We start from the raw sequence: 9,198 nt of genomic DNA on the forward strand, positions 1-9,198 counted from the left end.
CTCATTTTGATTACTTAAGGGTTGCAGTTCTCCACTTTCTTTGCAAGAAACTGTTTCTGAGTAGAGCATAAAATCAAAGAAAAAAGTGTTTTATTTATTGTGGCACTTTTGTATGGGGTTTGAACAACAAATTCTAGTCTTGGTAAAGGGAGAAAAATGCTTTGTTAATCTATTTCAAATTCACAAGGAGTTGCATTATGAAATGTTCAGTCTCCCAAGTGACAGAAGAGCTGTCTCTGTTCCTGGTAGGGCATTGATAAATGGTTCAAACGCTTAAGGCTTCTAGTTTGCAAACTTGTTCTGTAAAGATGATAATTTTCCAATGTATTACGTAGAGATGATGAATTACACTGTTGCACCAACACTTCTGGAATGGTGTTGTGAGAAATTTAGGCTTATTCATGGGGTGTTACATTTATTGTATAAATTTTAAAAAAGCAAGCCATATAAAGAACTAAGGGAATGATTTAACCTGTGTAGATTTTAAAATGAAATTAATAATAAAATTCCTTGATCACACTTTTCATAGGTGTCTTAGAGTACAAGTACAAAGATAAAGATATAACATGTAGAATGATAAAATAAACAACAGTATTATGAAATCATATTTAGACAGTACTTCAAAATAATCTTTTCTCTTTATACAAATAATACATAGCTATGGCAGAAATTACGGGTAAGCAAAGCAGCAAAAAAAAAAAAAAAAGAAAGAAAGAAAGAAAAGAAAGATCACCACATTTCTTGACCTCAGGGATAATCACTGTTAAATGTTGTGAACCGCCACCATATATATGTAAAATAGATCATTTCTCCCCCAGAGAGGATTATACTATACACACTGGTTTTATAACCAGCCCTTATTTTTAACAATGCATCTTAAGCATTTTCAATATTATTACATATTCTTTTACAATATCATTTTAATGGCTGCATAATATTTCATACATCATTTTAATGGCTGCATAATATTTCATTATATGAATATATTATAATTTAGCCAATTTCTTATTGGCATAATTACTGTTATAAAGAACACTGAAACAAACATTTTTATGACTAAAATTTTCTACACATTTTTGACTATTTTTCTAGGCTAAATTATTAGGAGGAATTGCTGGCTCCATGGTTTATATACTCTCTACATCTTTTAATAATTTTTGCTAAATTGTTTTACAAAAGTTTGTGGCAATTTATAAATCCAACAGAAACTGCCTGTTTTACTGCACCAACATCAACATTTCATATTATATATATTTTTCTTTTTGCTGATTTAATTGCTAAAAATTATATCTGTTTAATTTTTTCATTAAGAAGATAGAGCATTTTTTGTGTTTTAGGTCATTTGTAGATCTTCTTTTGTGATTGTTTCCCCGTTTTTCTTTGCCCAATTTTACTTTTGTGTATGTGTCAAAAATTAATTCAAAATTGATCAAAGACCTAAATATAAGAACCAGTACCATTAAATTCCAGAAGAAAATGTAGGGAAACATTTTCAAGATCTAGTGATAGGAGGTATTTCCTATACCTTACACTCAAAGCAGAAGCAATGAAAAAAAAAAAAAGATAAATGGGACCTCCTCAAAGTTGAATACTTCTGTGCTTCAAAGTACTTTGTCAAAAGGGTGAAAAGGCAGTCTACTCAATGGGAGAAAATATTTGGAAACCACATTTGATATCTAGAATATACAAAGGAATCCTAGAACTCAACAATAAAAAGACAACCAATTAAAAATGGGCAAAAGACATGAATAGACATTTTTTCCAGTGAAGAAATACAAACGGCTAAAAAGCACATGAAAAGATGCTCAGCTTTCCTAGCTATTAGGGAAATGCAAGTCCTGAAACCACAATAAGATATCATTTTATACCTATTAGAATGGCTGCTATTCAACAAACAGGAAACTACAAGTGTTGGAGAGGAGATGGAGGAATAGGAACACTAATTCACTGCTAGTGGGAATGTAAAATGGTACAGCTGCTGTGGAGGACTGTTTGGTGCTTCCTCAGAAAGCAAAGTATAGAGTTGCTCTATGACCCGTAATCCCGCCACTTGGTATATACCCAGAAAATCTGAAAGCAGGGACGTGAACAGACACTTCTTTATGATTTCTCCAGGAACCTAGGATTTCTCAGCAATATAAAATTAAAATGAAGTAAGCGCTTGAAAGAGAAGTCAACATGTTAAAATTTAACCAGTAAGCAGGCCTAGGTAAATAAAGACTAAGCTTGGGAACTGCGGTGTCTGTATTTTTCACATGTGTATTCTGTTCCTAAAGTGAGGGTTGAATCTGTGTGATGGGTAGAGATAGGAAATGCAGGAGTCAAGAAATATTGTGGGATCCTTTTCCTTAATTTTGTTTTTTATACAATTTCTTTATGGTAGCCTGAAACTTTGACTTTGGTGAAGATTTTTCTTAAATGTTTTTATTTTTCTCAGTACGACTGAATTTATCTGAATGTAAGCAAACTTGCTGAGTCTATGCATGAAACATTTATTGAATGCCCTTGAGATTTAAGGCCCTGTTATAGGCCTTTATGAAACGAGTCTTTGTTTTCAACATGCCATTATTTTTTAACTTCAACAAATTGATTTATGCTTTTAATCCGTATCATTAAGTACTTCACAAAGTGTTTCCATAGACATCATCTCATTTGATAATGAAGGAATATGAATGAAGGCAGCTAGAGAGGAGTGGTGTATAGCCTGTTTGTCATAAGCTGGGGGATCAAATATTAGGGAAGAAATATTGGTTTACCTGTTGGGTTAAACAGAGAACTGCAGGAAAGATTGAACCTTTATTTACTATTACCTACTTCCTTTTTTGTCCTAAAGCTTGAGAATCAGCTGATGGTAGCCCAACACAATGGAAAAATAAAGACTACAGAGTAAGAGGAATGTTAGTGCTCAATAGTTGCTCTACATCCATATTATGTGGCTATTAAAAATCATGATGTAGAAGAAGATTTAATGGTAATGAAATCTGATTATAAGAATGCATGTACCATATGATCCCAGTTTCAGAAAGCAAAATATAGGTATTTATGTGCATGGAAAAAAGACTGAAAGGATCTACATAAAAGTATCAATAGTGATCATATTTGGGTGATTGAATTACACTTAATTTTAAAAAGTTATAAATAGAAAGGACCATGGGGAGAATGTTGCTGAATTCTAAAAAGGTGAAGATGTTTCAGGAATGGACCAAACGTTCCAATATATTATATTGCACAACACTTTGGCTAATAGATATAAATGTACAGTTTGGGATTGGGGCCTAGCTTAGGTCATCTGAGTACAGTGATCTTTTCTCTATGACATGCAATTATGAAGGGTAAAAATTGAACCTTAGGGGGCCAAAATGGTAGCTAATAGTGAAATAAATGGGGTCTGAATAATAACAAATATTTTAATATTTATTTGTTCAACCACTGTTTACACTACTACTCTATGCCTAGTACTGTACTGAATGCTGGAGTGGTTATTTAATAAATAAAAAATGTGTACATTGTAGTTTACAGTCTGGTTAGGGAAGCAAAGCATGGGCATGTGAGTAAATTTGTCCCCTGGCTCCCTGCATTATATCTCATGATCTCTTGTCTCTTATGAGGACTTATTTGATGTCTGTCTTCCCATTTAGACTCTAATTTCCATGAAGATGGGATATGGACGTGTATCATTTTTCTTGGTATCCTTCCCACAGGTAGGCAATAAACATTAGTTGAATGAATGAATGGGCGATAATGTGAGAGTTTAGTCGGGGAGAACAGTGCAGGATAAAGTGGATTGAGGAGGGATTTGGGGAGAGATAGAATTTGGACCAGGTCTGAAAAATGGATTAGGAAGGAGTGGTTCATGGGAACAGAAGGGAAAGAATAGGAAGAAACTGCTTTCTAGATCCAGGTGGAAGAACAAAGAGTTCTAATGACTGAGTTTTGAATTCTGGGTAACGGGGAGGGAAAACATTGTTACAAGAGATTAACCAAAGGAAAGAGAAAGCAGGACTAAAAAGAAAAAATAGTTAAGAGAGTGCCTGAAGAAAATACATTATGGGTTTTCTTAAAAAGGAAAAAATGAAGAAATAGTCAACGTTGTGACTCATTTCTTTAGTAAAGCTTACTGTATGAAGAGTGTGATGAAATTTTAAATGCATACATAGTCAATGCCTTTTTAAAGTTCCAAGAATATTTGAATGTATTAGATGTTCATTGTTTCCTTTTAAGCTGTCAATAATAAAGAGTAAATCGAGTATATAATTAATAATAACATTTTCTAATTGCCCGACATTGCTGTGAATGATTTAATATAATAACTCAATTTATCCCACCGATAATCCTGTTGTTATTCTCATTTTACATTTGAGGAAACTGAGGCATAGAAAGGTTTGAATAACTTGCCTGTGGTTACACAGCTAGTAAAGGATGCACTTGGGATTTGGATATGGCCAGTTTGGCTTTGGAGCCTGTGAGTCCAGACACTGAATTATGCCTCTTCACTTGTGTTATGCCTCCCAATGGATAGTAGCAGAAATGTAACCACTAATTTTAACTTAAAATAAATTTAAATCATGTATGTGAATTTGAAAAGGCAAGAGGGAAGGCCAGGACAATTGAAGAGTGGATAAATACATTAAGATGGGGTGGTATATAAAATAATGGCAGAGATTTTTATGTGATCTGTATATATTTGTTTAGAGCAGCACTAATAGAAATAAATGTCACATGTAATTATAATCTTTTTAGTAGCCACATTGAAAAACGTAAAAAGAAACAGGTAAAATAATTTTAATAATATATTTTATTTTAACCATACATCTAAAATGTTATTTCAACATGTAATCAATATAAAAATTATTAATGAGATATTTTACATTCTTTTTTTTAAATGAAGTCTTCAAAATCTGATGTGTATTTCACATTTAAAGTACATCTCAATTTGGACTGGCCACATTTCAAATGCTCAACAGTCATAAGTAGCTGATGGCTGTCAAACTGGGCAGTGTGGACTTAGCAGACTAAATGTCTTAGGAATGACTTTGTTATTTTTCTATGTTTTCATGCATTATTCTGAGTTTCTTTGCCTTTTGTTTTCTGCGTGTATATTATACACTGTCATTTATTTCAGCTAAAAGATTTAATGGGTCTGTTCCAATGCCTTATGAAGTCTGATGTGTTAATAGCAGAACCCAGAAATTCTGGGCTTCCTGCTGCTTTTGAAACTGTATAGATTTTTTTCATGGTGAATATGATCTTGTTTTTTTGATAAATCAATTTTGGGGAAGGGGGTGTACACAGATGAATAGCTAAGTACTCTTTATTTTATTTCAGAGCCCCTGGTTTCTTTCTTGCAAAGGGAGCCCTTTTGGGCTCATGAACCAAATTCACTGGTCTCTTTCTTTTCCTTCACAAAACATCTTCAAATCTAATTCTACTCTCAGAGGAATTCATCAATATTGATGTCTCTTCTGATAGGTTCTCAGGATCTAGGTAATTAATGTCTTTCCACTAAGCCAGGGAGATTCGTATCTCTGGAGCAATTATTTTCCCCCAAAAGCTGCTAAATTTCTGTGGTGCCTTTTTGTCAGAAGTTAGATTGAAGTACACTTAGTGACTTAAAACTAAAATGAGAGCAAAGGCATGTGGTAATGATAGAAACAGATTCCTGAAATGAAGCCTGGAAATCCATGAACATTGTATTTGTGTTGTATAATTCTATTAACCACCAATTCGACATGAAATGCAGATTTATTTTAAATATATGTTTTAGAGAAAACATAATAATTACATTTCTTCTCTTGAATTTTAGGAAGTTTTAGGTGATGGAAGCATTTCAGGTGGTAGACCAGGTTAAATTAAACAACTTACTGAGAGTCTAAGCAAATGGTAAAAGAATGTTATTTGTGAAATTAATTCAATAAGACTTTTCAGACTAAAAGTTTCTTTTGTTGCAATGAGCAGCATTGACTTGGGAAGAAACAATAGCAATGTCTTGGTCATTTGGCTAAGATGAGACTTTGCTTTGTCCATTCACTACCAAAACAACTAAATAGATCATTATCCCAAGGGAGATAAAAATGTATGGTTCTCATACTATGTGACCATGGGTAGCCAAAAACATTTTTTTGGGGGGGATATCCTAACCCCCGTTCACTGAGTTTAGACAGAATTTCGGGGTTAATCTTGCTACCCACTGGATGTCACTGTTGCTGCACCAAAAATGTCAAGTATTCAAGCATTTTTTTAGTCCCCCAAAAAGCTTCAATTAGAAATATTAGTGATAATGCTGTGAGATGGAACAGAGAAGACCAATAGCTGGGTTTTCAGGTTGCTAATGAAAATGTTAATCTGTATCATTTTTTTTATTTTCACCACAATGACAGTCAATAAAATACTTTCATGTTGAGACTAGAGACTTTTGTGGAGTGACCGAGCTGTCATTGATATCACGGTGGTGTTTTCATCATTTTGAAGCAGGGCAGATGTTTTTACATCTGTTCCTTCTTGTCCCAACGCGGGTTGAAAGGAGTCTTGCTTGATTGAGTCCCTTTAGATAAGGAATATGGAAATTACATCTTTTAACCTTGGTGTGACTGAACTGCTAAGTAACAAGTAGAAGGAAATATCTTTCTTTCGATTGTCTGTGAAAGTTTTCCACACCAGTAGTATAGAATTCATCAGAATTAGAGCTGTCAAATCTTCTTAAGAATTAAGAATGCATTTTTTTTGTTATTTTCATTTCACTCATTTGTCTGTATCTAGTCAGTTCTAGTGCTATCCCTTTGTTGGTGTATAATAGACATGCCAAAATGTTGGATTCATGGAATTACGGTTCTTGAAGTTTATTTACAGTTTCCAAAGAATTCAAAAAGTTCTATGGCGTTACATGGAGTTTATATAGGAAAAGTTTTGGATTTAAAATATTGGAATTGGAAATTAATATATTTACCTTTATATCACAAGATGACCTTGCCTGTCTGGTGTTGACTTTAATTAGCTTTCTAACACATGCTTTACTTAAGTGATTCAGGGAGAATATTATATTTTCAGCAAAACTCCTTGAGCGCATGTTGAGTTTTTTTTACTTCTTTCAGCATCTCCAGCACTCAGAATGGTAGCTATCACACAGTAGGTATTCAGTAATGTTGGTTGGGTTGGATTTGACAACATGCTAAGCGAAGGGCTGTTAAGATAGTAGATTCTCTTGTAGCTTTAGGGCGCTTATGATGTTGATGAGAAGAAGGCATACTGACAGCAAACAGAAGAATTCTTTTAGAGCATAACCATTCATAAAAGCTCTTTGTTCTTCACTTCATCAGCTTGTGGGAACTACCTGTGTGTAGCATCAAAAGCTGTTATAATTTAAAGAGAAAACAGCATGTTGGGAGGTGACCCTGGATGAAAACATCAAATTCATGCATTTAAAAATATATAAAAATATTTTTAAATGTTGTCTTTATGTGGGTTTCTTATTTTATTATTTTCCCTTATCTATTTGAAGTTTCAATGGGGGACATGAATCATTAGTGCCTTGCTACTCAAAGTGAAGTCTGTTGATGGTAGCATTGCCGTCACGTGGAGGGTTGTTAGAAGTGCAGAATCTCAGGCCCCACTTCAGACCTATTGAATCATCATCTGCACTTTAACAAGGGGGTTCCTATGTTCATTAAAGTTTGAGAAGCACTGATTTAAGGTATCTGTCATGTTAGCAAGAGGTCAAAGAAATGTGGAAGCCTTTGCCTAGAAGAGAACAGAGGTTTATTGTCAGAACAATAAATGCTTACAGTGCTGTTTACTAGAGAATGATTAAGGAAGGGAAACAGTAGAAATATTGTTAGTGAAATTTTTACAAAGCAGTTTGGAAAACGTTCACCAGCACACCGAGGGAGCTATTCTATATTGGCCAAGAAATGGAAAAAGTGTCTTAATCCAGACTGATACTTGACCCTCTCCAGCCACTTAATTTCCATAGGGAGGCTGCTCTGTTGATTTTCTAAGATCAAGTGAGCCTTGGTTATTTTTCTTTTTCCTTCCCTCAATGCTGGGGCAATGATAGCTAGGATTTCGCTTCATTACCAGATGACTCTTTGGGAAAAGAGGTTGCTCACTTTGTGAGAAGACTTCCATAATGAGAGGACCAAAGACCTGTGGATTCTGCAGAACCTTCATTTGACAAGATGCTTGTGAGTGGTGATGCACAGATGGGCTGGGATGAGCTTAATTCATTACTGCACACATGCTACAGCTTTGTTTATTATTAATGACACGGCAGACAGTTTCCTTAGCTCTGGAACCGAATAAAGCAATAACCCCACCATAAGGGAGAGAGGAATTGAAAGATAATAAATATTTATCACCAAATCTCTCTCCTTCCTAGCAACCACAAATGGAGGAGGAAATGAGCAACTAATTTTTTTTGAGAGAGAGAGAGAGAGCCAGTGCCAGGAAAATAAAAGCTTTAAAATTTTTCATTAATCAAACTGATTGCTGTGGGTTTCAATACGGTTTTCTAATAGAAGGGAAAGCAATGACTGAGCACAGTTGAGATACTCTTTGGGACCCACAATCTTGGCCAGACGCCACTTGCAAAAATGACTGTCGTCTATCAGGAGTATTAAATAATACAATCTGGTGGATCTATTCACAGAAGAGTATTATTTTATTTGTTTTCCTGGGCTAAGTACACAGTACAGCAACAAAACCATAAAACTGCATTGCATCACACATCAAGTTGAGTTAATTTCAGGGAATTTACTAATACATTGGGATTGTGTTTTAATGACTATGCATAAATAGGGATGTGTTATGTATATATTATTTGGCTTTTTTTTTTTTTTTTTTTTGGCATGGGATGGTACCCTTGAAGGAGTCTAAGGTCTTCAAGCTCTGTCAAACAAACAGCTTGGCTTCTCCAGGACCAGGAACCAGTTTCCTCAATTTATGCATTTTGTTGTCACTGTTTAATGCTGAAGAGGAAAAGACATAGAATGAAAATGGGATTCTAGTCCCATTATTGTAACCTCTGCCCCTCTGGCCTCAGTTTCCTCATTTGGTAAATGATGGGATTGAAAATGCGATTCCCTGAGGCCCCACTTTATATTAGAATTCTGACTACAACTCTGTCGCTATCCTTGTTTGTGTTACCTGAATCCATATTCTTGACCACCCCTGTAATTTCAGCACCAAGGCTGTCACAAATTTATT

The sequence above is a fragment of the Choloepus didactylus genome, chromosome X, assembly GCF_015220235.1.
Source record: "Choloepus didactylus isolate mChoDid1 chromosome X, mChoDid1.pri, whole genome shotgun sequence".
Classification (NCBI taxonomy): Eukaryota; Metazoa; Chordata; class Mammalia; order Pilosa; family Megalonychidae; genus Choloepus; species Choloepus didactylus.